This window comes from Lissotriton vulgaris, unplaced genomic scaffold (assembly GCF_964263255.1).
Source record: "Lissotriton vulgaris unplaced genomic scaffold, aLisVul1.2 SCAFFOLD_12782, whole genome shotgun sequence".
Taxonomy (NCBI): Eukaryota; Metazoa; Chordata; class Amphibia; order Caudata; family Salamandridae; genus Lissotriton; species Lissotriton vulgaris.
Window position 1 is genome coordinate 1 of NW_028242875.1, and position 23,484 is coordinate 23,484.

Below are 23,484 nucleotides of genomic sequence, written 5' to 3' on the forward strand. Positions count from 1 at the left end.
CCTGTCTCTGGATAGGGCCCCAGAGTGGGAGGCTTCAACTATCCCATCATTCCCCAGGCTCAGCACTTTGCATGCGATTCCCTCTTGCCCACGCCCCCCTTCCAATCCAGCCGCAGCACCCTGGACAGACCACAGAAGACGACGAAAGGTGCTCCAGACTCCTTTTTATTTTTTCCCTTTTTGTCTTTCTTGAAACCAGAGATCAGGGGAAAGCGCGAACGCAGTCCCCCCACTACCAGAAATTATGCAGTCGAGTATCCCGCATTTGGGGACATCGCAGGGGTCAGCACATCCGAAGTGCAATGGATGAGCCTCACCCTGGGAGAACCACCTTCGTGATCATGGTGTCTCCCCTGCCAGGTAAGTATGAGTTGGAAGGGGACAGGGCGAGGGCGGCCCGCTTGGCATCTCCCGGCAGAGCGAGGGTGGCATCCACACAGGGAAGGCCTGAGGCCGGGCCAGGCAGAGCACGGGCCTTGTGGGGCGCAAGGTTGCCCAGCCAAGGCCCCTGTGCCCACTTTGGAAAGCGCGCAGCTACCCACAGCGGCTTCCCACAGGCCTCGGCCGGCCAGCGAAATTTGCATGTCCACGCCCACCAGCAGCGCCAATCAGGGCCCTGCTTTCACAATGCTGCACGCAGCTCACACGTGGGGCAAAGCCAGGGCTACAGCACTTACAGAAGGGGGCTTGCCAGGTCGAAATCGGGCCCAAAAGCAGACCTGTCAGGCCCTCCAAACTGTGCGCAAGCAAAGGCTACGGCAAGCAGACAAGAGGGCTTGCCAGGCCGAAATCGGGCCCAGAAGCACGTTTCTAAGCCCTAACCCAGCATGGCTCAGTCTTGTTAATTTGCATATGTAATTGGCCCTCGCCCACGCCCCCTTCCAGCCAGCTTACAGCACCCTGGACGGACGACAAGAAACGTCAAAGGGTGCTCCAGACTCCTTTTTATTTTTTTCCCTTTTTGTCTTTCTTGAAACCAGAGATCAGGGGAAAGCGCGAACGCAGTCCCCCACTACCAGAAATTATGCAGTCGAGTATCCGCATTTGGGGACATCGCAGGGGTCAGCACATCCGAAGTGCAATGGATGAGCCTCACCCTGGGAGAACCACCTTCGTGATCATGGTGTCTCCCCTGCCAGGTAAGTATGAGTTGGAAGGGGACAGGGCGAGGGCGGCCCGCTTGGCATCTCCCGGCAGAGCGAGGGTGGCATCCACACAGGGAAGGCCTGAGGCCGGGCCAGGCAGAGCACGGGCCTTGTGGGGCGCAAGGTTGCCCAGCCAAGGCCCCTGTGCCCACTTTGGAAAGCGCGCAGCTACCCACAGCGGCTTCCCACAGGCCTCGGCCGGCCAGCGAAATTTGCATGTCCACGCCCACCAGCAGCGCCAATCAGGGCCCTGCTTTCACAATGCTGCACGCAGCTCACACGTGGGGCAAAGCCAGGGCTACAGCACTCACAGAAGGGGGCTTGCCAGGTCGATTTTGGGCCCAGAAGCAGAGATTTGGGGCTTTTGATGCTCAAGAGCTGCCACTGAAGCCCACTCTAGGGGAGGCAGTGACCAGTTGCCTGGCTAGGCCCCAGTTGACTGCTTGTGGCTGAAAGCCAGGGACAAACCGTCCAGCAAGCGAGCAGGGGTTCCCGCCCTGAGCCCCTCACGCCTTCCCGAACGCTCCCAAACGCAGCAGAACCCTCGCCGGGCAGAGCCCTCGCCGGGCCACAGCCTGGGGGCCTCAGCCAGAGTCTGGGCCCAGGAAGGCTAGGGTGAGGCAAGTGGCTGGCAGCCAGGCCACTGCCCCAGGGTGGGAGATCGAAAGGAGCAGACATGTCACCTGGCCAGGGCCTACTGCCCTGTCTCTGGATAGGGCCCCAGAGTGGGAGGCTTCAACTATCCCATCATTCCCCAGGCTCAGCACTTTGCATGCGATTCCCTCTTGCCCACGCCCCCTTCCAATCCAGCCGCAGCACCCTGGACAGACCACAGAAGACGACGAAAGGTGCTCCAGACTCCTTTTTATTTTTTCCCTTTTTGTCTTTCTTGAAACCAGAGATCAGGGGAAAGCGCGAACGCAGTCCCCCACTACCAGAAATTATGCAGTCGAGTATCCCGCATTTGGGGACATCGCAGGGGTCAGCACATCCGAAGTGCAATGGATGAGCCTCACCCTGGGAGAACCACCTTCGTGATCATGGTGTCTCCCCTGCCAGGTAAGTATGAGTTGGAAGGGGACAGGGCGAGGGCGGCCCGCTTGGCATCTCCCGGCAGAGCGAGGGTGGCATCCACACAGGGAAGGCCTGAGGCCGGGCCAGGCAGAGCACGGGCCTTGTGGGGCGCAAGGTTGCCCAGCCAAGGCCCCTGTGCCCACTTTGGAAAGCGCGCAGCTACCCACAGCGGCTTCCCACAGGCCTCGGCCGGCCAGCAAAATTTGCATGTCCACGCCCACCAGCAGCGCCAATCAGGGCCCTGCTTTCACAATGCTGCACGCAGCTCACACGTGGGGCAAAGCCAGGGCTACAGCACTTACAGAAGGGGGCTTGCCAGGTCGAAATCGGGCCCAAAAGCAGACCTGTCAGGCCCTCCAAACTGTGCGCAAGCAAAGGCTACGGCAAGCAGACAAGAGGGCTTGCCAGGCCGAAATCGGGCCCAGAAGCACGTTTCTAAGCCCTAACCCAGCATGGCTCAGTCTTGTTAATTTGCATATGTAATTGGCCCTCGCCCACGCCCCCTTCCAGCCAGCTTACAGCACCCTGGACGGACGACAAGAAACGTCAAAGGGTGCTCCAGACTCCTTTTTATTTTTTTCCCTTTTTGTCTTTCTTGAAACCAGAGATCAGGGAAAGCGCGAACGCAGTCCCCCACTACCAGAAATTATGCAGTCGAGTATCCCGCATTTGGGGACATCGCAGGGGTCAGCACATCCGAAGTGCAATGGATGAGCCTCACCCTGGGAGAACCACCTTCGTGATCATGGTGTCTCCCCTGCCAGGTAAGTATGAGTTGGAAGGGGACAGGGCGAGGGCGGCCCGCTTGGCATCTCCCGGCAGAGCGAGGGTGGCATCCACACAGGGAAGGCCTGAGGCCGGGCCAGGCAGAGCACGGGCCTTGTGGGGCGCAAGGTTGCCCAGCCAAGGCCCCTGTGCCCACTTTGGAAAGCGCGCAGCTACCCACAGCGGCTTCCCACAGGCCTCGGCCGGCCAGCGAAATTTGCATGTCCACGCCCACCAGCAGCGCCAATCAGGGCCCTGCTTTCACAATGCTGCACGCAGCTCACACGTGGGGCAAAGCCAGGGCTACAGCACTCACAGAAGGGGGCTTGCCAGGTCGATTTTGGGCCCAGAAGCAGAGATTTGGGGCTTTTGATGCTCAAGAGCTGCCACTGAAGCCCACTCTAGGGGAGGCAGTGACCAGTTGCCTGGCTAGGCCCCAGTTGACTGCTTGTGGCTGAAAGCCAGGGACAAACCGTCCAGCAAGCGAGCAGGGGTTCCCGCCCTGAGCCCCTCACGCCTTCCCGAACGCTCCCAAACGCAGCAGAACCCTCGCCGGGCAGAGCCCTCGCCGGGCCACAGCCTGGGGGCCTCAGCCAGAGTCTGGGCCCAGGAAGGCTAGGGTGAGGCAAGTGGCTGGCAGCCAGGCCACTGCCCCAGGGTGGGAGATCGAAAGGAGCAGACATGTCACCTGGCCAGGGCCTACTGCCCTGTCTCTGGATAGGGCCCCAGAGTGGGAGGCTTCAACTATCCCATCATTCCCCAGGCTCAGCACTTTGCATGCGATTCCCTCTTGCCCACGCCCCCTTCCAATCCAGCCGCAGCACCCTGGACAGACCACAGAAGACGACGAAAGGTGCTCCAGACTCCTTTTTATTTTTTCCCTTTTTGTCTTTCTTGAAACCAGAGATCAGGGGAAAGCGCGAACGCAGTCCCCCACTACCAGAAATTATGCAGTCGAGTATCCCGCATTTGGGGACATCGCAGGGGTCAGCACATCCGAAGTGCAATGGATGAGCCTCACCCTGGGAGAACCACCTTCGTGATCATGGTGTCTCCCCTGCCAGGTAAGTATGAGTTGGAAGGGGACAGGGCGAGGGCGGCCCGCTTGGCATCTCCCGGCAGAGCGAGGGTGGCATCCACACAGGGAAGGCCTGAGGCCGGGCCAGGCAGAGCACGGGCCTTGTGGGGCGCAAGGTTGCCCAGCCAAGGCCCCTGTGCCCACTTTGGAAAGCGCGCAGCTACCCACAGCGGCTTCCCACAGGCCTCGGCCGGCCAGCGAAATTTGCATGTCCACGCCCACCAGCAGCGCCAATCAGGGCCCTGCTTTCACAATGCTGCACGCAGCTCACACGTGGGGCAAAGCCAGGGCTACAGCACTTACAGAAGGGGGCTTGCCAGGTCGAAATCGGGCCCAAAAGCAGACCTGTCAGGCCCTCCAAACTGTGCGCAAGCAAAGGCTACGGCAAGCAGACAAGAGGGCTTGCCAGGCCGAAATCGGGCCCAGAAGCACGTTTCTAAGCCCTAACCCAGCATGGCTCAGTCTTGTTAATTTGCATATGTAATTGGCCCTCGCCCACGCCCCCTTCCAGCCAGCTTACAGCACCCTGGACGGACGACAAGAAACGTCAAAGGGTGCTCCAGACTCCTTTTTATTTTTTTCCCTTTTTGTCTTTCTTGAAACCAGAGATCAGGGGAAAGCGCGAACGCAGTCCCCCACTACCAGAAATTATGCAGTCGAGTATCCCGCATTTGGGGACATCGCAGGGGTCAGCACATCCGAAGTGCAATGGATGAGCCTCACCCTGGGAGAACCACCTTCGTGATCATGGTGTCTCCCCTGCCAGGTAAGTATGAGTTGGAAGGGGACAGGGCGAGGGCGGCCCGCTTGGCATCTCCCGGCAGAGCGAGGGTGGCATCCACACAGGGAAGGCCTGAGGCCGGGCCAGGCAGAGCACGGGCCTTGTGGGGGCGCAAGGTTGCCCAGCCAAGGCCCCTGTGCCCACTTTGGAAAGCGCGCAGCTACCCACAGCGGCTTCCCACAGGCCTCGGCCGGCCAGCGAAATTTGCATGTCCACGCCCACCAGCAGCGCCAATCAGGGCCCTGCTTTCACAATGCTGCACGCAGCTCACACGTGGGGCAAAGCCAGGGCTACAGCACTCACAGAAGGGGGCTTGCCAGGTCGATTTTGGGCCCAGAAGCAGAGATTTGGGGCTTTTGATGCTCAAGAGCTGCCACTGAAGCCCACTCTAGGGGAGGCAGTGACCAGTTGCCTGGCTAGGCCCCAGTTGACTGCTTGTGGCTGAAAGCCAGGGACAAACCGTCCAGCAAGCGAGCAGGGGTTCCCGCCCTGAGCCCCTCACGCCTTCCCGAACGCTCCCAAACGCAGCAGAACCCTCGCCGGGCAGAGCCCTCGCCGGGCCACAGCCTGGGGGCCTCAGCCAGAGTCTGGGCCCAGGAAGGCTAGGGTGAGGCAAGTGGCTGGCAGCCAGGCCACTGCCCCAGGGTGGGAGATCGAAAGGAGCAGACATGTCACCTGGCCAGGGCCTACTGCCCTGTCTCTGGATAGGGCCCCAGAGTGGGAGGCTTCAACTATCCCATCATTCCCCAGGCTCAGCACTTTGCATGCGATTCCCTCTTGCCCACGCCCCCTTCCAATCCAGCCGCAGCACCCTGGACAGACCACAGAAGACGACGAAAGGTGCTCCAGACTCCTTTTTATTTTTTCCCTTTTTGTCTTTCTTGAAACCAGAGATCAGGGGAAAGCGCGAACGCAGTCCCCCACTACCAGAAATTATGCAGTCGAGTATCCCGCATTTGGGGACATCGCAGGGGTCAGCACATCCGAAGTGCAATGGATGAGCCTCACCCTGGGAGAACCACCTTCGTGATCATGGTGTCTCCCCTGCCAGGTAAGTATGAGTTGGAAGGGGACAGGGCGAGGGCGGCCCGCTTGGCATCTCCCGGCAGAGCGAGGGTGGCATCCACACAGGGAAGGCCTGAGGCCGGGCCAGGCAGAGCACGGGCCTTGTGGGGCGCAAGGTTGCCCAGCCAAGGCCCCTGTGCCCACTTTGGAAAGCGCGCAGCTACCCACAGCGGCTTCCCACAGGCCTCGGCCGGCCAGCGAAATTTGCATGTCCACGCCCACCAGCAGCGCCAATCAGGGCCCTGCTTTCACAATGCTGCACGCAGCTCACACGTGGGGCAAAGCCAGGGCTACAGCACTTACAGAAGGGGGCTTGCCAGGTCGAAATCGGGCCCAAAAGCAGACCTGTCAGGCCCTCCAAACTGTGCGCAAGCAAAGGCTACGGCAAGCAGACAAGAGGGCTTGCCAGGCCGAAATCGGGCCCAGAAGCACGTTTCTAAGCCCTAACCCAGCATGGCTCAGTCTTGTTAATTTGCATATGTAATTGGCCCTCGCCCACGCCCCCTTCCAGCCAGCTTACAGCACCCTGGACGGACGACAAGAAACGTCAAAGGGTGCTCCAGACTCCTTTTTATTTTTTTCCCTTTTTGTCTTTCTTGAAACCAGAGATCAGGGGAAAGCGCGAACGCAGTCCCCCACTACCAGAAATTATGCAGTCGAGTATCCCGCATTTGGGGACATCGCAGGGGTCAGCACATCCGAAGTGCAATGGATGAGCCTCACCCTGGGAGAACCACCTTCGTGATCATGGTGTCTCCCCTGCCAGGTAAGTATGAGTTGGAAGGGGACAGGGCGAGGGCGGCCCGCTTGGCATCTCCCGGCAGAGCGAGGGTGGCATCCACACAGGGAAAAGGCCTGAGGCCGGGCCAGGCAGAGCACGGGCCTTGTGGGCGCAAGGTTGCCCAGCCAAGGCCCCTGTGCCCACTTTGGAAAGCGCGCAGCTACCCACAGCGGCTTCCCACAGGCCTCGGCCGGCCAGCGAAATTTGCATGTCCACGCCCACCAGCAGCGCCAATCAGGGCCCTGCTTTCACAATGCTGCACGCAGCTCACACGTGGGGCAAAGCCAGGGCTACAGCACTCACAGAAGGGGGCTTGCCAGGTCGATTTTGGGCCCAGAAGCAGAGATTTGGGGCTTTTGATGCTCAAGAGCTGCCACTGAAGCCCACTCTAGGGGAGGCAGTGACCAGTTGCCTGGCTAGGCCCCAGTTGACTGCTTGTGGCTGAAAGCCAGGGACAAACCGTCCAGCAAGCGAGCAGGGGTTCCCGCCCTGAGCCCCTCACGCCTTCCCGAACGCTCCCAAACGCAGCAGAACCCTCGCCGGGCAGAGCCCTCGCCGGGCCACAGCCTGGGGGCCTCAGCCAGAGTCTGGGCCCAGGAAGGCTAGGGTGAGGCAAGTGGCTGGCAGCCAGGCCACTGCCCCAGGGTGGGAGATCGAAAGGAGCAGACATGTCACCTGGCCAGGGCCTACTGCCCTGTCTCTGGATAGGGCCCCAGAGTGGGAGGCTTCAACTATCCCATCATTCCCCAGGCTCAGCACTTTGCATGCGATTCCCTCTTGCCCACGCCCCCTTCCAATCCAGCCGCAGCACCCTGGACAGACCACAGAAGACGACGAAAGGTGCTCCAGACTCCTTTTTATTTTTTCCCTTTTTGTCTTTCTTGAAACCAGAGATCAGGGGAAAGCGCGAACGCAGTCCCCCACTACCAGAAATTATGCAGTCGAGTATCCCGCATTTGGGGACATCGCAGGGGTCAGCACATCCGAAGTGCAATGGATGAGCCTCACCCTGGGAGAACCACCTTCGTGATCATGGTGTCTCCCCTGCCAGGTAAGTATGAGTTGGAAGGGGACAGGGCGAGGGCGGCCCGCTTGGCATCTCCCGGCAGAGCGAGGGTGGCATCCACACAGGGAAGGCCTGAGGCCGGGCCAGGCAGAGCACGGGCCTTGTGGGGCGCAAGGTTGCCCAGCCAAGGCCCCTGTGCCCACTTTGGAAAGCGCGCAGCTACCCACAGCGGCTTCCCACAGGCCTCGGCCGGCCAGCAAAATTTGCATGTCCACGCCCACCAGCAGCGCCAATCAGGGCCCTGCTTTCACAATGCTGCACGCAGCTCACACGTGGGGCAAAGCCAGGGCTACAGCACTTACAGAAGGGGGCTTGCCAGGTCGAAATCGGGCCCAAAAGCAGACCTGTCAGGCCCTCCAAACTGTGCGCAAGCAAAGGCTACGGCAAGCAGACAAGAGGGCTTGCCAGGCCGAAATCGGGCCCAGAAGCACGTTTCTAAGCCCTAACCCAGCATGGCTCAGTCTTGTTAATTTGCATATGTAATTGGCCCTCGCCCACGCCCCCTTCCAGCCAGCTTACAGCACCCTGGACGGACGACAAGAAACGTCAAAGGGTGCTCCAGACTCCTTTTTATTTTTTTCCCTTTTTGTCTTTCTTGAAACCAGAGATCAGGGGAAAGCGCGAACGCAGTCCCCCACTACCAGAAATTATGCAGTCGAGTATCCCGCATTTGGGGACATCGCAGGGGTCAGCACATCCGAAGTGCAATGGATGAGCCTCACCCTGGGAGAACCACCTTCGTGATCATGGTGTCTCCCCTGCCAGGTAAGTATGAGTTGGAAGGGGACAGGGCGAGGGCGGCCCGCTTGGCATCTCCCGGCAGAGCGAGGGTGGCATCCACACAGGGAAGGCCTGAGGCCGGGCCAGGCAGAGCACGGGCCTTGTGGGGCGCAAGGTTGCCCAGCCAAGGCCCCTGTGCCCACTTTGGAAAGCGCGCAGCTACCCACAGCGGCTTCCCACAGGCCTCGGCCGGCCAGCGAAATTTGCATGTCCACGCCCACCAGCAGCGCCAATCAGGGCCCTGCTTTCACAATGCTGCACGCAGCTCACACGTGGGGCAAAGCCAGGGCTACAGCACTCACAGAAGGGGGCTTGCCAGGTCGATTTTGGGCCCAGAAGCAGAGATTTGGGGCTTTTGATGCTCAAGAGCTGCCACTGAAGCCCACTCTAGGGGAGGCAGTGACCAGTTGCCTGGCTAGGCCCCAGTTGACTGCTTGTGGCTGAAAGCCAGGGACAAACCGTCCAGCAAGCGAGCAGGGGTTCCCGCCCTGAGCCCCTCACGCCTTCCCGAACGCTCCCAAACGCAGCAGAACCCTCGCCGGGCAGAGCCCTCGCCGGGCCACAGCCTGGGGGCCTCAGCCAGAGTCTGGGCCCAGGAAGGCTAGGGTGAGGCAAGTGGCTGGCAGCCAGGCCACTGCCCCAGGGTGGGAGATCGAAAGGAGCAGACATGTCACCTGGCCAGGGCCTACTGCCCTGTCTCTGGATAGGGCCCCAGAGTGGGAGGCTTCAACTATCCCATCATTCCCCAGGCTCAGCACTTTGCATGCGATTCCCTCTTGCCCACGCCCCCTTCCAATCCAGCCGCAGCACCCTGGACAGACCACAGAAGACGACGAAAGGTGCTCCAGACTCCTTTTTATTTTTTCCCTTTTTGTCTTTCTTGAAACCAGAGATCAGGGGAAAGCGCGAACGCAGTCCCCCACTACCAGAAATTATGCAGTCGAGTATCCCGCATTTGGGGACATCGCAGGGGTCAGCACATCCGAAGTGCAATGGATGAGCCTCACCCTGGGAGAACCACCTTCGTGATCATGGTGTCTCCCCTGCCAGGTAAGTATGAGTTGGAAGGGGACAGGGCGAGGGCGGCCCGCTTGGCATCTCCCGGCAGAGCGAGGGTGGCATCCACACAGGGAAGGCCTGAGGCCGGGCCAGGCAGAGCACGGGCCTTGTGGGGCGCAAGGTTGCCCAGCCAAGGCCCCTGTGCCCACTTTGGAAAGCGCGCAGCTACCCACAGCGGCTTCCCACAGGCCTCGGCCGGCCAGCGAAATTTGCATGTCCACGCCCACCAGCAGCGCCAATCAGGGCCCTGCTTTCACAATGCTGCACGCAGCTCACACGTGGGGCAAAGCCAGGGCTACAGCACTTACAGAAGGGGGCTTGCCAGGTCGAAATCGGGCCCAAAAGCAGACCTGTCAGGCCCTCCAAACTGTGCGCAAGCAAAGGCTACGGCAAGCAGACAAGAGGGCTTGCCAGGCCGAAATCGGGCCCAGAAGCACGTTTCTAAGCCCTAACCCAGCATGGCTCAGTCTTGTTAATTTGCATATGTAATTGGCCCTCGCCCACGCCCCCTTCCAGCCAGCTTACAGCACCCTGGACGGACGACAAGAAACGTCAAAGGGTGCTCCAGACTCCTTTTTATTTTTTTCCCTTTTTGTCTTTCTTGAAACCAGAGATCAGGGGAAAGCGCGAACGCAGTCCCCCACTACCAGAAATTATGCAGTCGAGTATCCCGCATTTGGGGACATCGCAGGGGTCAGCACATCCGAAGTGCAATGGATGAGCCTCACCCTGGGAGAACCACCTTCGTGATCATGGTGTCTCCCCTGCCAGGTAAGTATGAGTTGGAAGGGGACAGGGCGAGGGCGGCCCGCTTGGCATCTCCCGGCAGAGCGAGGGTGGCATCCACACAGGGAAGGCCTGAGGCCGGGCCAGGCAGAGCACGGGCCTTGTGGGGCGCAAGGTTGCCCAGCCAAGGCCCCTGTGCCCACTTTGGAAAGCGCGCAGCTACCCACAGCGGCTTCCCACAGGCCTCGGCCGGCCAGCGAAATTTGCATGTCCACGCCCACCAGCAGCGCCAATCAGGGCCCTGCTTTCACAATGCTGCACGCAGCTCACACGTGGGGCAAAGCCAGGGCTACAGCACTCACAGAAGGGGGCTTGCCAGGTCGATTTTGGGCCCAGAAGCAGAGATTTGGGGCTTTTGATGCTCAAGAGCTGCCACTGAAGCCCACTCTAGGGGAGGCAGTGACCAGTTGCCTGGCTAGGCCCCAGTTGACTGCTTGTGGCTGAAAGCCAGGGACAAACCGTCCAGCAAGCGAGCAGGGGTTCCCGCCCTGAGCCCCTCACGCCTTCCCGAACGCTCCCAAACGCAGCAGAACCCTCGCCGGGCCACAGCCTGGGGGCCTCAGCCAGAGTCTGGGCCCAGGAAGGCTAGGGTGAGGCAAGTGGCTGGCAGCCAGGCCACTGCCCCAGGGTGGGAGATCGAAAGGAGCAGACATGTCACCTGGCCAGGGCCTACTGCCCTGTCTCTGGATAGGGCCCCAGAGTGGGAGGCTTCAACTATCCCATCATTCCCCAGGCTCAGCACTTTGCATGCGATTCCCTCTTGCCCACGCCCCCTTCCAATCCAGCCGCAGCACCCTGGACAGACCACAGAAGACGACGAAAGGTGCTCCAGACTCCTTTTTATTTTTTCCCTTTTTGTCTTTCTTGAAACCAGAGATCAGGGGAAAGCGCGAACGCAGTCCCCCACTACCAGAAATTATGCAGTCGAGTATCCCGCATTTGGGGACATCGCAGGGGTCAGCACATCCGAAGTGCAATGGATGAGCCTCACCCTGGGAGAACCACCTTCGTGATCATGGTGTCTCCCCTGCCAGGTAAGTATGAGTTGGAAGGGGACAGGGCGAGGGCGGCCCGCTTGGCATCTCCCGGCAGAGCGAGGGTGGCATCCACACAGGGAAGGCCTGAGGCCGGGCCAGGCAGAGCACGGGCCTTGTGGGGCGCAAGGTTGCCCAGCCAAGGCCCCTGTGCCCACTTTGGAAAGCGCGCAGCTACCCACAGCGGCTTCCCACAGGCCTCGGCCGGCCAGCGAAATTTGCATGTCCACGCCCACCAGCAGCGCCAATCAGGGCCCTGCTTTCACAATGCTGCACGCAGCTCACACGTGGGGCAAAGCCAGGGCTACAGCACTTACAGAAGGGGGCTTGCCAGGTCGAAATCGGGCCCAAAAGCAGACCTGTCAGGCCCTCCAAACTGTGCGCAAGCAAAGGCTACGGCAAGCAGACAAGAGGGCTTGCCAGGCCGAAATCGGGCCCAGAAGCACGTTTCTAAGCCCTAACCCAGCATGGCTCAGTCTTGTTAATTTGCATATGTAATTGGCCCTCGCCCACGCCCCCTTCCAGCCAGCTTACAGCACCCTGGACGGACGACAAGAAACGTCAAAGGGTGCTCCAGACTCCTTTTTATTTTTTTCCCTTTTTGTCTTTCTTGAAACCAGAGATCAGGGGAAAGCGCGAACGCAGTCCCCCACTACCAGAAATTATGCAGTCGAGTATCCCGCATTTGGGGACATCGCAGGGGTCAGCACATCCGAAGTGCAATGGATGAGCCTCACCCTGGGAGAACCACCTTCGTGATCATGGTGTCTCCCCTGCCAGGTAAGTATGAGTTGGAAGGGGACAGGGCGAGGGCGGCCCGCTTGGCATCTCCCGGCAGAGCGAGGGTGGCATCCACACAGGGAAGGCCTGAGGCCGGGCCAGGCAGAGCACGGGCCTTGTGGGGCGCAAGGTTGCCCAGCCAAGGCCCCTGTGCCCACTTTGGAAAGCGCGCAGCTACCCACAGCGGCTTCCCACAGGCCTCGGCCGGCCAGCGAAATTTGCATGTCCACGCCCACCAGCAGCGCCAATCAGGGCCCTGCTTTCACAATGCTGCACGCAGCTCACACGTGGGGCAAAGCCAGGGCTACAGCACTCACAGAAGGGGGCTTGCCAGGTCGATTTTGGGCCCAGAAGCAGAGATTTGGGGCTTTTGATGCTCAAGAGCTGCCACTGAAGCCCACTCTAGGGGAGGCAGTGACCAGTTGCCTGGCTAGGCCCCAGTTGACTGCTTGTGGCTGAAAGCCAGGGACAAACCGTCCAGCAAGCGAGCAGGGGTTCCCGCCCTGAGCCCCTCACGCCTTCCCGAACGCTCCCAAACGCAGCAGAACCCTCGCCGGGCAGAGCCCTCGCCGGGCCACAGCCTGGGGGCCTCAGCCAGAGTCTGGGCCCAGGAAGGCTAGGGTGAGGCAAGTGGCTGGCAGCCAGGCCACTGCCCCAGGGTGGGAGATCGAAAGGAGCAGACATGTCACCTGGCCAGGGCCTACTGCCCTGTCTCTGGATAGGGCCCCAGAGTGGGAGGCTTCAACTATCCCATCATTCCCCAGGCTCAGCACTTTGCATGCGATTCCCTCTTGCCCACGCCCCCTTCCAATCCAGCCGCAGCACCCTGGACAGACCACAGAAGACGACGAAAGGTGCTCCAGACTCCTTTTTATTTTTTCCCTTTTTGTCTTTCTTGAAACCAGAGATCAGGGGAAAGCGCGAACGCAGTCCCCCACTACCAGAAATTATGCAGTCGAGTATCCCGCATTTGGGGACATCGCAGGGGTCAGCACATCCGAAGTGCAATGGATGAGCCTCACCCTGGGAGAACCACCTTCGTGATCATGGTGTCTCCCCTGCCAGGTAAGTATGAGTTGGAAGGGGACAGGGCGAGGGCGGCCCGCTTGGCATCTCCCGGCAGAGCGAGGGTGGCATCCACACAGGGAAGGCCTGAGGCCGGGCCAGGCAGAGCACGGGCCTTGTGGGGCGCAAGGTTGCCCAGCCAAGGCCCCTGTGCCCACTTTGGAAAGCGCGCAGCTACCCACAGCGGCTTCCCACAGGCCTCGGCCGGCCAGCAAAATTTGCATGTCCACGCCCACCAGCAGCGCCAATCAGGGCCCTGCTTTCACAATGCTGCACGCAGCTCACACGTGGGGCAAAGCCAGGGCTACAGCACTTACAGAAGGGGGCTTGCCAGGTCGAAATCGGGCCCAAAAGCAGACCTGTCAGGCCCTCCAAACTGTGCGCAAGCAAAGGCTACGGCAAGCAGACAAGAGGGCTTGCCAGGCCGAAATCGGGCCCAGAAGCACGTTTCTAAGCCCTAACCCAGCATGGCTCAGTCTTGTTAATTTGCATATGTAATTGGCCCTCGCCCACGCCCCCTTCCAGCCAGCTTACAGCACCCTGGACGGACGACAAGAAACGTCAAAGGGTGCTCCAGACTCCTTTTTATTTTTTTCCCTTTTTGTCTTTCTTGAAACCAGAGATCAGGGGAAAGCGCGAACGCAGTCCCCCACTACCAGAAATTATGCAGTCGAGTATCCCGCATTTGGGGACATCGCAGGGGTCAGCACATCCGAAGTGCAATGGATGAGCCTCACCCTGGGAGAACCACCTTCGTGATCATGGTGTCTCCCCTGCCAGGTAAGTATGAGTTGGAAGGGGACAGGGCGAGGGCGGCCCGCTTGGCATCTCCCGGCAGAGCGAGGGTGGCATCCACACAGGGAAGGCCTGAGGCCGGGCCAGGCAGAGCACGGGCCTTGTGGGGCGCAAGGTTGCCCAGCCAAGGCCCCTGTGCCCACTTTGGAAAGCGCGCAGCTACCCACAGCGGCTTCCCACAGGCCTCGGCCGGCCAGCGAAATTTGCATGTCCACGCCCACCAGCAGCGCCAATCAGGGCCCTGCTTTCACAATGCTGCACGCAGCTCACACGTGGGGCAAAGCCAGGGCTACAGCACTCACAGAAGGGGGCTTGCCAGGTCGATTTTGGGCCCAGAAGCAGAGATTTGGGGCTTTTGATGCTCAAGAGCTGCCACTGAAGCCCACTCTAGGGGAGGCAGTGACCAGTTGCCTGGCTAGGCCCCAGTTGACTGCTTGTGGCTGAAAGCCAGGGACAAACCGTCCAGCAAGCGAGCAGGGGTTCCCGCCCTGAGCCCCTCACGCCTTCCCGAACGCTCCCAAACGCAGCAGAACCCTCGCCGGGCAGAGCCCTCGCCGGGCCACAGCCTGGGGGCCTCAGCCAGAGTCTGGGCCCAGGAAGGCTAGGGTGAGGCAAGTGGCTGGCAGCCAGGCCACTGCCCCAGGGTGGGAGATCGAAAGGAGCAGACATGTCACCTGGCCAGGGCCTACTGCCCTGTCTCTGGATAGGGCCCCAGAGTGGGAGGCTTCAACTATCCCATCATTCCCCAGGCTCAGTACTTTGCATGCGATTCCCTCTTGCCCACGCCCCCTTCCAATCCAGCCGCAGCACCCTGGACAGACCACAGAAGACGACGAAAGGTGCTCCAGACTCCTTTTTATTTTTTCCCTTTTTGTCTTTCTTGAAACCAGAGATCAGGGGAAAGCGCGAACGCAGTCCCCCACTACCAGAAATTATGCAGTCGAGTATCCCGCATTTGGGGACATCGCAGGGGTCAGCACATCCGAAGTGCAATGGATGAGCCTCACCCTGGGAGAACCACCTTCGTGATCATGGTGTCTCCCCTGCCAGGTAAGTATGAGTTGGAAGGGGACAGGGCGAGGGCGGCCCGCTTGGCATCTCCCGGCAGAGCGAGGGTGGCATCCACACAGGGAAGGCCTGAGGCCGGGCCAGGCAGAGCACGGGCCTTGTGGGGCGCAAGGTTGCCCAGCCAAGGCCCCTGTGCCCACTTTGGAAAGCGCGCAGCTACCCACAGCGGCTTCCCACAGGCCTCGGCCGGCCAGCGAAATTTGCATGTCCACGCCCACCAGCAGCGCCAATCAGGGCCCTGCTTTCACAATGCTGCACGCAGCTCACACGTGGGGCAAAGCCAGGGCTACAGCACTTACAGAAGGGGGCTTGCCAGGTCGAAATCGGGCCCAAAAGCAGACCTGTCAGGCCCTCCAAACTGTGCGCAAGCAAAGGCTACGGCAAGCAGACAAGAGGGCTTGCCAGGCCGAAATCGGGCCCAGAAGCACGTTTCTAAGCCCTAACCCAGCATGGCTCAGTCTTGTTAATTTGCATATGTAATTGGCCCTCGCCCACGCCCCCTTCCAGCCAGCTTACAGCACCCTGGACGGACGACAAGAAACGTCAAAGGGTGCTCCAGACTCCTTTTTATTTTTTTCCCTTTTTGTCTTTCTTGAAACCAGAGATCAGGGGAAAGCGCGAACGCAGTCCCCCACTACCAGAAATTATGCAGTCGAGTATCCCGCATTTGGGGACATCGCAGGGGTCAGCACATCCGAAGTGCAATGGATGAGCCTCACCCTGGGAGAACCACCTTCGTGATCATGGTGTCTCCCCTGCCAGGTAAGTATGAGTTGGAAGGGGACAGGGCGAGGGCGGCCCGCTTGGCATCTCCCGGCAGAGCGAGGGTGGCATCCACACAGGGAAGGCCTGAGGCCGGGCCAGGCAGAGCACGGGCCTTGTGGGGCGCAAGGTTGCCCAGCCAAGGCCCCTGTGCCCACTTTGGAAAGCGCGCAGCTACCCACAGCGGCTTCCCACAGGCCTCGGCCGGCCAGCGAAATTTGCATGTCCACGCCCACCAGCAGCGCCAATCAGGGCCCTGCTTTCACAATGCTGCACGCAGCTCACACGTGGGGCAAAGCCAGGGCTACAGCACTCACAGAAGGGGGCTTGCCAGGTCGATTTTGGGCCCAGAAGCAGAGATTTGGGGCTTTTGATGCTCAAGAGCTGCCACTGAAGCCCACTCTAGGGGAGGCAGTGACCAGTTGCCTGGCTAGGCCCCAGTTGACTGCTTGTGGCTGAAAGCCAGGGACAAACCGTCCAGCAAGCGAGCAGGGGTTCCCGCCCTGAGCCCCTCACGCCTTCCCGAACGCTCCCAAACGCAGCAGAACCCTCGCCGGGCCACAGCCTGGGGGCCTCAGCCAGAGTCTGGGCCCAGGAAGGCTAGGGTGAGGCAAGTGGCTGGCAGCCAGGCCACTGCCCCAGGGTGGGAGATCGAAAGGAGCAGACATGTCACCTGGCCAGGGCCTACTGCCCTGTCTCTGGATAGGGCCCCAGAGTGGGAGGCTTCAACTATCCCATCATTCCCCAGGCTCAGCACTTTGCATGCGATTCCCTCTTGCCCACGCCCCCTTCCAATCCAGCCGCAGCACCCTGGACAGACCACAGAAGACGACGAAAGGTGCTCCAGACTCCTTTTTATTTTTTCCCTTTTTGTCTTTCTTGAAACCAGAGATCAGGGGAAAGCGCGAACGCAGTCCCCCACTACCAGAAATTATGCAGTCGAGTATCCCGCATTTGGGGACATCGCAGGGGTCAGCACATCCGAAGTGCAATGGATGAGCCTCACCCTGGGAGAACCACCTTCGTGATCATGGTGTCTCCCCTGCCAGGTAAGTATGAGTTGGAAGGGGACAGGGCGAGGGCGGCCCGCTTGGCATCTCCCGGCAGAGCGAGGGTGGCATCCACACAGGGAAGGCCTGAGGCCGGGCCAGGCAGAGCACGGGCCTTGTGGGGCGCAAGGTTGCCCAGCCAAGGCCCCTGTGCCCACTTTGGAAAGCGCGCAGCTACCCACAGCGGCTTCCCACAGGCCTCGGCCGGCCAGCGAAATTTGCATGTCCACGCCCACCAGCAGCGCCAATCAGGGCCCTGCTTTCACAATGCTGCACGCAGCTCACACGTGGGGCAAAGCCAGGGCTACAGCACTTACAGAAGGGGGCTTGCCAGGTCGAAATCGGGCCCAAAAGCAGACCTGTCAGGCCCTCCAAACTGTGCGCAAGCAAAGGCTACGGCAAGCAGACAAGAGGGCTTGCCAGGCCGAAATCGGGCCCAGAAGCACGTTTCTAAGCCCTAACCCAGCATGGCTCAGTCTTGTTAATTTGCATATGTAATTGGCCCTCGCCCACGCCCCCTTCCAGCCAGCTTACAGCACCCTGGACGGACGACAAGAAACGTCAAAGGGTGCTCCAGACTCCTTTTTATTTTTTTCCCTTTTTGTCTTTCTTGAAACCAGAGATCAGGGGAAAGCGCGAACGCAGTCCCCCACTACCAGAAATTATGCAGTCGAGTATCCCGCATTTGGGGACATCGCAGGGGTCAGCACATCCGAAGTGCAATGGATGAGCCTCACCCTGGGAGAACCACCTTCGTGATCATGGTGTCTCCCCTGCCAGGTAAGTATGAGTTGGAAGGGGACAGGGCGAGGGCGGCCCGCTTGGCATCTCCCGGCAGAGCGAGGGTGGCATCCACACAGGGAAGGCCTGAGGCCGGGCCAGGCAGAGCACGGGCCTTGTGGGGCGCAAGGTTGCCCAGCCAAGGCCCCTGTGCCCACTTTGGAAAGCGCGCAGCTACCCACAGCGGCTTCCCACAGGCCTCGGCCGGCCAGCGAAATTTGCATGTCCACGCCCACCAGCAGCGCCAATCAGGGCCCTGCTTTCACAATGCTGCACGCAGCTCACACGTGGGGCAAAGCCAGGGCTACAGCACTCACAGAAGGGGGCTTGCCAGGTCGATTTTGGGCCCAGAAGCAGAGATTTGGGGCTTTTGATGCTCAAGAGCTGCCACTGAAGCCCACTCTAGGGGAGGCAGTGACCAGTTGCCTGGCTAGGCCCCAGTTGACTGCTTGTGGCTGAAAGCCAGGGACAAACCGTCCAGCAAGCGAGCAGGGGTTCCCGCCCTGAGCCCCTCACGCCTTCCCGAACGCTCCCAAACGCAGCAGAACCCTCGCCGGGCAGAGCCCTCGCCGGGCCACAGCCTGGGGGCCTCAGCCAGAGTCTGGGCCCAGGAAGGCTAGGGTGAGGCAAGTGGCTGGCAGCCAGGCCACTGCCCCAGGGTGGGAGATCGAAAGGAGCAGACATGTCACCTGGCCAGGGCCTACTGCCCTGTCTCTGGATAGGGCCCCAGAGTGGGAGGCTTCAACTATCCCATCATTCCCCAGGCTCAGCACTTTGCATGCGATTCCCTCTTGCCCACGCCCCCTTCCAATCCAGCCGCAGCACCCTGGACAGACCACAGAAGACGACGAAAGGTGCTCCAGACTCCTTTTTATTTTTTCCCTTTTTGTCTTTCTTGAAACCAGAGATCAGGGGAAAGCGCGAACGCAGTCCCCCACTACCAGAAATTATGCAGTCGAGTATCCCGCATTTGGGGACATCGCAGGGGTCAGCACATCCGAAGTGCAATGGATGAGCCTCACCCTGGGAGAACCACCTTCGTGATCATGGTGTCTCCCCTGCCAGGTAAGTATGAGTTGGAAGGGGACAGGGCGAGGGCGGCCCGCTTGGCATCTCCCGGCAGAGCGAGGGTGGCATCCACACAGGGAAGGCCTGAGGCCGGGCCAGGCAGAGCACGGGCCTTGTGGGGCGCAAGGTTGCCCAGCCAAGGCCCCTGTGCCCACTTTGGAAAGCGCGCAGCTACCCACAGCGGCTTCCCACAGGCCTCGGCCGGCCAGCAAAATTTGCATGTCCACGCCCACCAGCAGCGCCAATCAGGGCCCTGCTTTCACAATGCTGCACGCAGCTCACACGTGGGGCAAAGCCAGGGCTACAGCACTTACAGAAGGGGGCTTGCCAGGTCGAAATCGGGCCCAAAAGCAGACCTGTCAGGCCCTCCAAACTGTGCGCAAGCAAAGGCTACGGCAAGCAGACAAGAGGGCTTGCCAGGCCGAAATCGGGCCCAGAAGCACGTTTCTAAGCCCTAACCCAGCATGGCTCAGTCTTGTTAATTTGCATATGTAATTGGCCCTCGCCCACGCCCCCTTCCAGCCAGCTTACAGCACCCTGGACGGACGACAAGAAACGTCAAAGGGTGCTCCAGACTCCTTTTTATTTTTTTCCCTTTTTGTCTTTCTTGAAACCAGAGATCAGGGGAAAGCGCGAACGCAGTCCCCCACTACCAGAAATTATGCAGTCGAGTATCCCGCATTTGGGGACATCGCAGGGGTCAGCACATCCGAAGTGCAATGGATGAGCCTCACCCTGGGAGAACCACCTTCGTGATCATGGTGTCTCCCCTGCCAGGTAAGTATGAGTTGGAAGGGGACAGGGCGAGGGCGGCCCGCTTGGCATCTCCCGGCAGAGCGAGGGTGGCATCCACACAGGGAAGGCCTGAGGCCGGGCCAGGCAGAGCACGGGCCTTGTGGGGCGCAAGGTTGCCCAGCCAAGGCCCCTGTGCCCACTTTGGAAAGCGCGCAGCTACCCACAGCGGCTTCCCACAGGCCTCGGCCGGCCAGCGAAATTTGCATGTCCACGCCCACCAGCAGCGCCAATCAGGGCCCTGCTTTCACAATGCTGCACGCAGCTCACACGTGGGGCAAAGCCAGGGCTACAGCACTCACAGAAGGGGGCTTGCCAGGTCGATTTTGGGCCCAGAAGCAGAGATTTGGGGCTTTTGATGCTCAAGAGCTGCCACTGAAGCCCACTCTAGGGGAGGCAGTGACCAGTTGCCTGGCTAGGCCCCAGTTGACTGCTTGTGGCTGAAAGCCAGGGACAAACCGTCCAGCAAGCGAGCAGGGGTTCCCGCCCTGAGCCCCTCACGCCTTCCCGAACGCTCCCAAACGCAGCAGAACCCTCGCCGGGCAGAGCCCTCGCCGGGCCACAGCCTGGGGGCCTCAGCCAGAGTCTGGGCCCAGGAAGGCTAGGGTGAGGCAAGTGGCTGGCAGCCAGGCCACTGCCCCAGGGTGGGAGATCGAAAGGAGCAGACATGTCACCTGGCCAGGGCCTACTGCCCTGTCTCTGGATAGGGCCCCAGAGTGGGAGGCTTCAACTATCCCATCATTCCCCAGGCTCAGCACTTTGCATGCGATTCCCTCTTGCCCACGCCCCCTTCCAATCCAGCCGCAGCACCCTGGACAGACCACAGAAGACGACGAAAGGTGCTCCAGACTCCTTTTTATTTTTTCCCTTTTTGTCTTTCTTGAAACCAGAGATCAGGGGAAAGCGCGAACGCAGTCCCCCACTACCAGAAATTATGCAGTCGAGTATCCCGCATTTGGGGACATCGCAGGGGTCAGCACATCCGAAGTGCAATGGATGAGCCTCACCCTGGGAGAACCACCTTCGTGATCATGGTGTCTCCCCTGCCAGGTAAGTATGAGTTGGAAGGGGACAGGGCGAGGGCGGCCCGCTTGGCATCTCCCGGCAGAGCGAGGGTGGCATCCACACAGGGAAGGCCTGAGGCCGGGCCAGGCAGAGCACGGGCCTTGTGGGGCGCAAGGTTGCCCAGCCAAGGCCCCTGTGCCCACTTTGGAAAGCGCGCAGCTACCCACAGCGGCTTCCCACAGGCCTCGGCCGGCCAGCGAAATTTGCATGTCCACGCCCACCAGCAGCGCCAATCAGGGCCCTGCTTTCACAATGCTGCACGCAGCTCACACGTGGGGCAAAGCCAGGGCTACAGCACTTACAGAAGGGGGCTTGCCAGGTCGAAATCGGGCCCAAAAGCAGACCTGTCAGGCCCTCCAAACTGTGCGCAAGCAAAGGCTACGGCAAGCAGACAAGAGGGCTTGCCAGGCCGAAATCGGGCCCAGAAGCACGTTTCTAAGCCCTAACCCAGCATGGCTCAGTCTTGTTAATTTGCATATGTAATTGGCCCTCGCCCACGCCCCCTTCCAGCCAGCTTACAGCACCCTGGACGGACGACAAGAAACGTCAAAGGGTGCTCCAGACTCCTTTTTATTTTTTTCCCTTTTTGTCTTTCTTGAAACCAGAGATCAGGGGAAAGCGCGAACGCAGTCCCCCACTACCAGAAATTATGCAGTCGAGTATCCCGCATTTGGGGACATCGCAGGGGTCAGCACATCCGAAGTGCAATGGATGAGCCTCACCCTGGGAGAACCACCTTCGTGATCATGGTGTCTCCCCTGCCAGGTAAGTATGAGTTGGAAGGGGACAGGGCGAGGGCGGCCCGCTTGGCATCTCCCGGCAGAGCGAGGGTGGCATCCACACAGGGAAGGCCTGAGGCCGGGCCAGGCAGAGCACGGGCCTTGTGGGGCGCAAGGTTGCCCAGCCAAGGCCCCTGTGCCCACTTTGGAAAGCGCGCAGCTACCCACAGCGGCTTCCCACAGGCCTCGGCCGGCCAGCGAAATTTGCATGTCCACGCCCACCAGCAGCGCCAATCAGGGCCCTGCTTTCACAATGCTGCACGCAGCTCACACGTGGGGCAAAGCCAGGGCTACAGCACTCACAGAAGGGGGCTTGCCAGGTCGATTTTGGGCCCAGAAGCAGAGATTTGGGGCTTTTGATGCTCAAGAGCTGCCACTGAAGCCCACTCTAGGGGAGGCAGTGACCAGTTGCCTGGCTAGGCCCCAGTTGACTGCTTGTGGCTGAAAGCCAGGGACAAACCGTCCAGCAAGCGAGCAGGGGTTCCCGCCCTGAGCCCCTCACGCCTTCCCGAACGCTCCCAAACGCAGCAGAACCCTCGCCGGGCCACAGCCTGGGGGCCTCAGCCAGAGTCTGGGCCCAGGAAGGCTAGGGTGAGGCAAGTGGCTGGCAGCCAGGCCACTGCCCCAGGGTGGGAGATCGAAAGGAGCAGACATGTCACCTGGCCAGGGCCTACTGCCCTGTCTCTGGATAGGGCCCCAGAGTGGGAGGCTTCAACTATCCCATCATTCCCCAGGCTCAGCACTTTGCATGCGATTCCCTCTTGCCCACGCCCCCTTCCAATCCAGCCGCAGCACCCTGGACAGACCACAGAAGACGACGAAAGGTGCTCCAGACTCCTTTTTATTTTTTCCCTTTTTGTCTTTCTTGAAACCAGAGATCAGGGGAAAGCGCGAACGCAGTCCCCCACTACCAGAAATTATGCAGTCGAGTATCCCGCATTTGGGGACATCGCAGGGGTCAGCACATCCGAAGTGCAATGGATGAGCCTCACCCTGGGAGAACCACCTTCGTGATCATGGTGTCTCCCCTGCCAGGTAAGTATGAGTTGGAAGGGGACAGGGCGAGGGCGGCCCGCTTGGCATCTCCCGGCAGAGCGAGGGTGGCATCCACACAGGGAAGGCCTGAGGCCGGGCCAGGCAGAGCACGGGCCTTGTGGGGCGCAAGGTTGCCCAGCCAAGGCCCCTGTGCCCACTTTGGAAAGCGCGCAGCTACCCACAGCGGCTTCCCACAGGCCTCGGCCGGCCAGCGAAATTTGCATGTCCACGCCCACCAGCAGCGCCAATCAGGGCCCTGCTTTCACAATGCTGCACGCAGCTCACACGTGGGGCAAAGCCAGGGCTACAGCACTTACAGAAGGGGGCTTGCCAGGTCGAAATCGGGCCCAAAAGCAGACCTGTCAGGCCCTCCAAACTGTGCGCAAGCAAAGGCTACGGCAAGCAGACAAGAGGGCTTGCCAGGCCGAAATCGGGCCCAGAAGCACGTTTCTAAGCCCTAACCCAGCATGGCTCAGTCTTGTTAATTTGCATATGTAATTGGCCCTCGCCCACGCCCCCTTCCAGCCAGCTTACAGCACCCTGGACGGACGACAAGAAACGTCAAAGGGTGCTCCAGACTCCTTTTTATTTTTTTCCCTTTTTGTCTTTCTTGAAACCAGAGATCAGGGGAAAGCGCGAACGCAGTCCCCCACTACCAGAAATTATGCAGTCGAGTATCCCGCATTTGGGGACATCGCAGGGGTCAGCACATCCGAAGTGCAATGGATGAGCCTCACCCTGGGAGAACCACCTTCGTGATCATGGTGTCTCCCCTGCCAGGTAAGTATGAGTTGGAAGGGGACAGGGCGAGGGCGGCCCGCTTGGCATCTCCCGGCAGAGCGAGGGTGGCATCCACACAGGGAAGGCCTGAGGCCGGGCCAGGCAGAGCACGGGCCTTGTGGGGCGCAAGGTTGCCCAGCCAAGGCCCCTGTGCCCACTTTGGAAAGCGCGCAGCTACCCACAGCGGCTTCCCACAGGCCTCGGCCGGCCAGCGAAATTTGCATGTCCACGCCCACCAGCAGCGCCAATCAG

General features: G+C 60.5%; 26 non-coding genes across 26 annotated transcripts; all 26 read right to left on the minus strand.

The window, feature by feature from the left end:
- Positions 1-203: 203 nt before the first annotated feature.
- Positions 204-368, minus strand: LOC147668785 (U1 spliceosomal RNA). The gene has a single exon (XR_015303799.1). It is a non-coding gene; the product is annotated as a U1 spliceosomal RNA (small nuclear RNA).
- A 616-nt stretch (positions 369-984) lies between these two features.
- LOC147668786 (U1 spliceosomal RNA) lies at positions 985-1,147 on the minus strand. Its single transcript, XR_015303828.1, has one exon. It is a non-coding gene; the product is annotated as a U1 spliceosomal RNA (small nuclear RNA).
- Positions 1,148-2,048: 901 nt separating this feature from the next.
- Positions 2,049-2,212, minus strand: LOC147668787 (U1 spliceosomal RNA). The gene has a single exon (XR_015303810.1). It is a non-coding gene; the product is annotated as a U1 spliceosomal RNA (small nuclear RNA).
- Positions 2,213-2,827: 615 nt separating this feature from the next.
- Positions 2,828-2,991, minus strand: LOC147668788 (U1 spliceosomal RNA). Its single transcript, XR_015303829.1, has one exon. It is a non-coding gene; the product is annotated as a U1 spliceosomal RNA (small nuclear RNA).
- A 901-nt stretch (positions 2,992-3,892) lies between these two features.
- LOC147668789 (U1 spliceosomal RNA) lies at positions 3,893-4,056 on the minus strand. Its single transcript, XR_015303821.1, has one exon. It is a non-coding gene; the product is annotated as a U1 spliceosomal RNA (small nuclear RNA).
- A 616-nt stretch (positions 4,057-4,672) lies between these two features.
- On the minus strand, positions 4,673-4,836 carry LOC147668790 (U1 spliceosomal RNA). The gene has a single exon (XR_015303830.1). It is a non-coding gene; the product is annotated as a U1 spliceosomal RNA (small nuclear RNA).
- A 902-nt stretch (positions 4,837-5,738) lies between these two features.
- On the minus strand, positions 5,739-5,902 carry LOC147668791 (U1 spliceosomal RNA). The gene has a single exon (XR_015303831.1). It is a non-coding gene; the product is annotated as a U1 spliceosomal RNA (small nuclear RNA).
- A 616-nt stretch (positions 5,903-6,518) lies between these two features.
- Positions 6,519-6,682, minus strand: LOC147668792 (U1 spliceosomal RNA). The gene has a single exon (XR_015303800.1). It is a non-coding gene; the product is annotated as a U1 spliceosomal RNA (small nuclear RNA).
- A 902-nt stretch (positions 6,683-7,584) lies between these two features.
- On the minus strand, positions 7,585-7,748 carry LOC147668793 (U1 spliceosomal RNA). Its single transcript, XR_015303801.1, has one exon. It is a non-coding gene; the product is annotated as a U1 spliceosomal RNA (small nuclear RNA).
- A 616-nt stretch (positions 7,749-8,364) lies between these two features.
- LOC147668794 (U1 spliceosomal RNA) lies at positions 8,365-8,528 on the minus strand. Its single transcript, XR_015303802.1, has one exon. It is a non-coding gene; the product is annotated as a U1 spliceosomal RNA (small nuclear RNA).
- Positions 8,529-9,429: 901 nt separating this feature from the next.
- On the minus strand, positions 9,430-9,593 carry LOC147668795 (U1 spliceosomal RNA). The gene has a single exon (XR_015303803.1). It is a non-coding gene; the product is annotated as a U1 spliceosomal RNA (small nuclear RNA).
- Positions 9,594-10,209: 616 nt separating this feature from the next.
- LOC147668796 (U1 spliceosomal RNA) lies at positions 10,210-10,373 on the minus strand. Its single transcript, XR_015303804.1, has one exon. It is a non-coding gene; the product is annotated as a U1 spliceosomal RNA (small nuclear RNA).
- Positions 10,374-11,258: 885 nt separating this feature from the next.
- LOC147668797 (U1 spliceosomal RNA) lies at positions 11,259-11,422 on the minus strand. The gene has a single exon (XR_015303805.1). It is a non-coding gene; the product is annotated as a U1 spliceosomal RNA (small nuclear RNA).
- A 616-nt stretch (positions 11,423-12,038) lies between these two features.
- Positions 12,039-12,202, minus strand: LOC147668798 (U1 spliceosomal RNA). Its single transcript, XR_015303806.1, has one exon. It is a non-coding gene; the product is annotated as a U1 spliceosomal RNA (small nuclear RNA).
- Positions 12,203-13,103: 901 nt separating this feature from the next.
- On the minus strand, positions 13,104-13,267 carry LOC147668799 (U1 spliceosomal RNA). Its single transcript, XR_015303807.1, has one exon. It is a non-coding gene; the product is annotated as a U1 spliceosomal RNA (small nuclear RNA).
- Positions 13,268-13,883: 616 nt separating this feature from the next.
- On the minus strand, positions 13,884-14,047 carry LOC147668800 (U1 spliceosomal RNA). Its single transcript, XR_015303808.1, has one exon. It is a non-coding gene; the product is annotated as a U1 spliceosomal RNA (small nuclear RNA).
- A 901-nt stretch (positions 14,048-14,948) lies between these two features.
- On the minus strand, positions 14,949-15,112 carry LOC147668801 (U1 spliceosomal RNA). Its single transcript, XR_015303809.1, has one exon. It is a non-coding gene; the product is annotated as a U1 spliceosomal RNA (small nuclear RNA).
- A 616-nt stretch (positions 15,113-15,728) lies between these two features.
- LOC147668802 (U1 spliceosomal RNA) lies at positions 15,729-15,892 on the minus strand. The gene has a single exon (XR_015303811.1). It is a non-coding gene; the product is annotated as a U1 spliceosomal RNA (small nuclear RNA).
- An 885-nt stretch (positions 15,893-16,777) lies between these two features.
- On the minus strand, positions 16,778-16,941 carry LOC147668803 (U1 spliceosomal RNA). The gene has a single exon (XR_015303812.1). It is a non-coding gene; the product is annotated as a U1 spliceosomal RNA (small nuclear RNA).
- Positions 16,942-17,557: 616 nt separating this feature from the next.
- LOC147668804 (U1 spliceosomal RNA) lies at positions 17,558-17,721 on the minus strand. The gene has a single exon (XR_015303813.1). It is a non-coding gene; the product is annotated as a U1 spliceosomal RNA (small nuclear RNA).
- Positions 17,722-18,622: 901 nt separating this feature from the next.
- Positions 18,623-18,786, minus strand: LOC147668805 (U1 spliceosomal RNA). Its single transcript, XR_015303814.1, has one exon. It is a non-coding gene; the product is annotated as a U1 spliceosomal RNA (small nuclear RNA).
- Positions 18,787-19,402: 616 nt separating this feature from the next.
- LOC147668806 (U1 spliceosomal RNA) lies at positions 19,403-19,566 on the minus strand. The gene has a single exon (XR_015303815.1). It is a non-coding gene; the product is annotated as a U1 spliceosomal RNA (small nuclear RNA).
- A 901-nt stretch (positions 19,567-20,467) lies between these two features.
- LOC147668807 (U1 spliceosomal RNA) lies at positions 20,468-20,631 on the minus strand. The gene has a single exon (XR_015303816.1). It is a non-coding gene; the product is annotated as a U1 spliceosomal RNA (small nuclear RNA).
- A 616-nt stretch (positions 20,632-21,247) lies between these two features.
- Positions 21,248-21,411, minus strand: LOC147668808 (U1 spliceosomal RNA). Its single transcript, XR_015303817.1, has one exon. It is a non-coding gene; the product is annotated as a U1 spliceosomal RNA (small nuclear RNA).
- Positions 21,412-22,296: 885 nt separating this feature from the next.
- Positions 22,297-22,460, minus strand: LOC147668809 (U1 spliceosomal RNA). Its single transcript, XR_015303818.1, has one exon. It is a non-coding gene; the product is annotated as a U1 spliceosomal RNA (small nuclear RNA).
- A 616-nt stretch (positions 22,461-23,076) lies between these two features.
- On the minus strand, positions 23,077-23,240 carry LOC147668810 (U1 spliceosomal RNA). The gene has a single exon (XR_015303819.1). It is a non-coding gene; the product is annotated as a U1 spliceosomal RNA (small nuclear RNA).
- Positions 23,241-23,484: the final 244 nt, after the last annotated feature.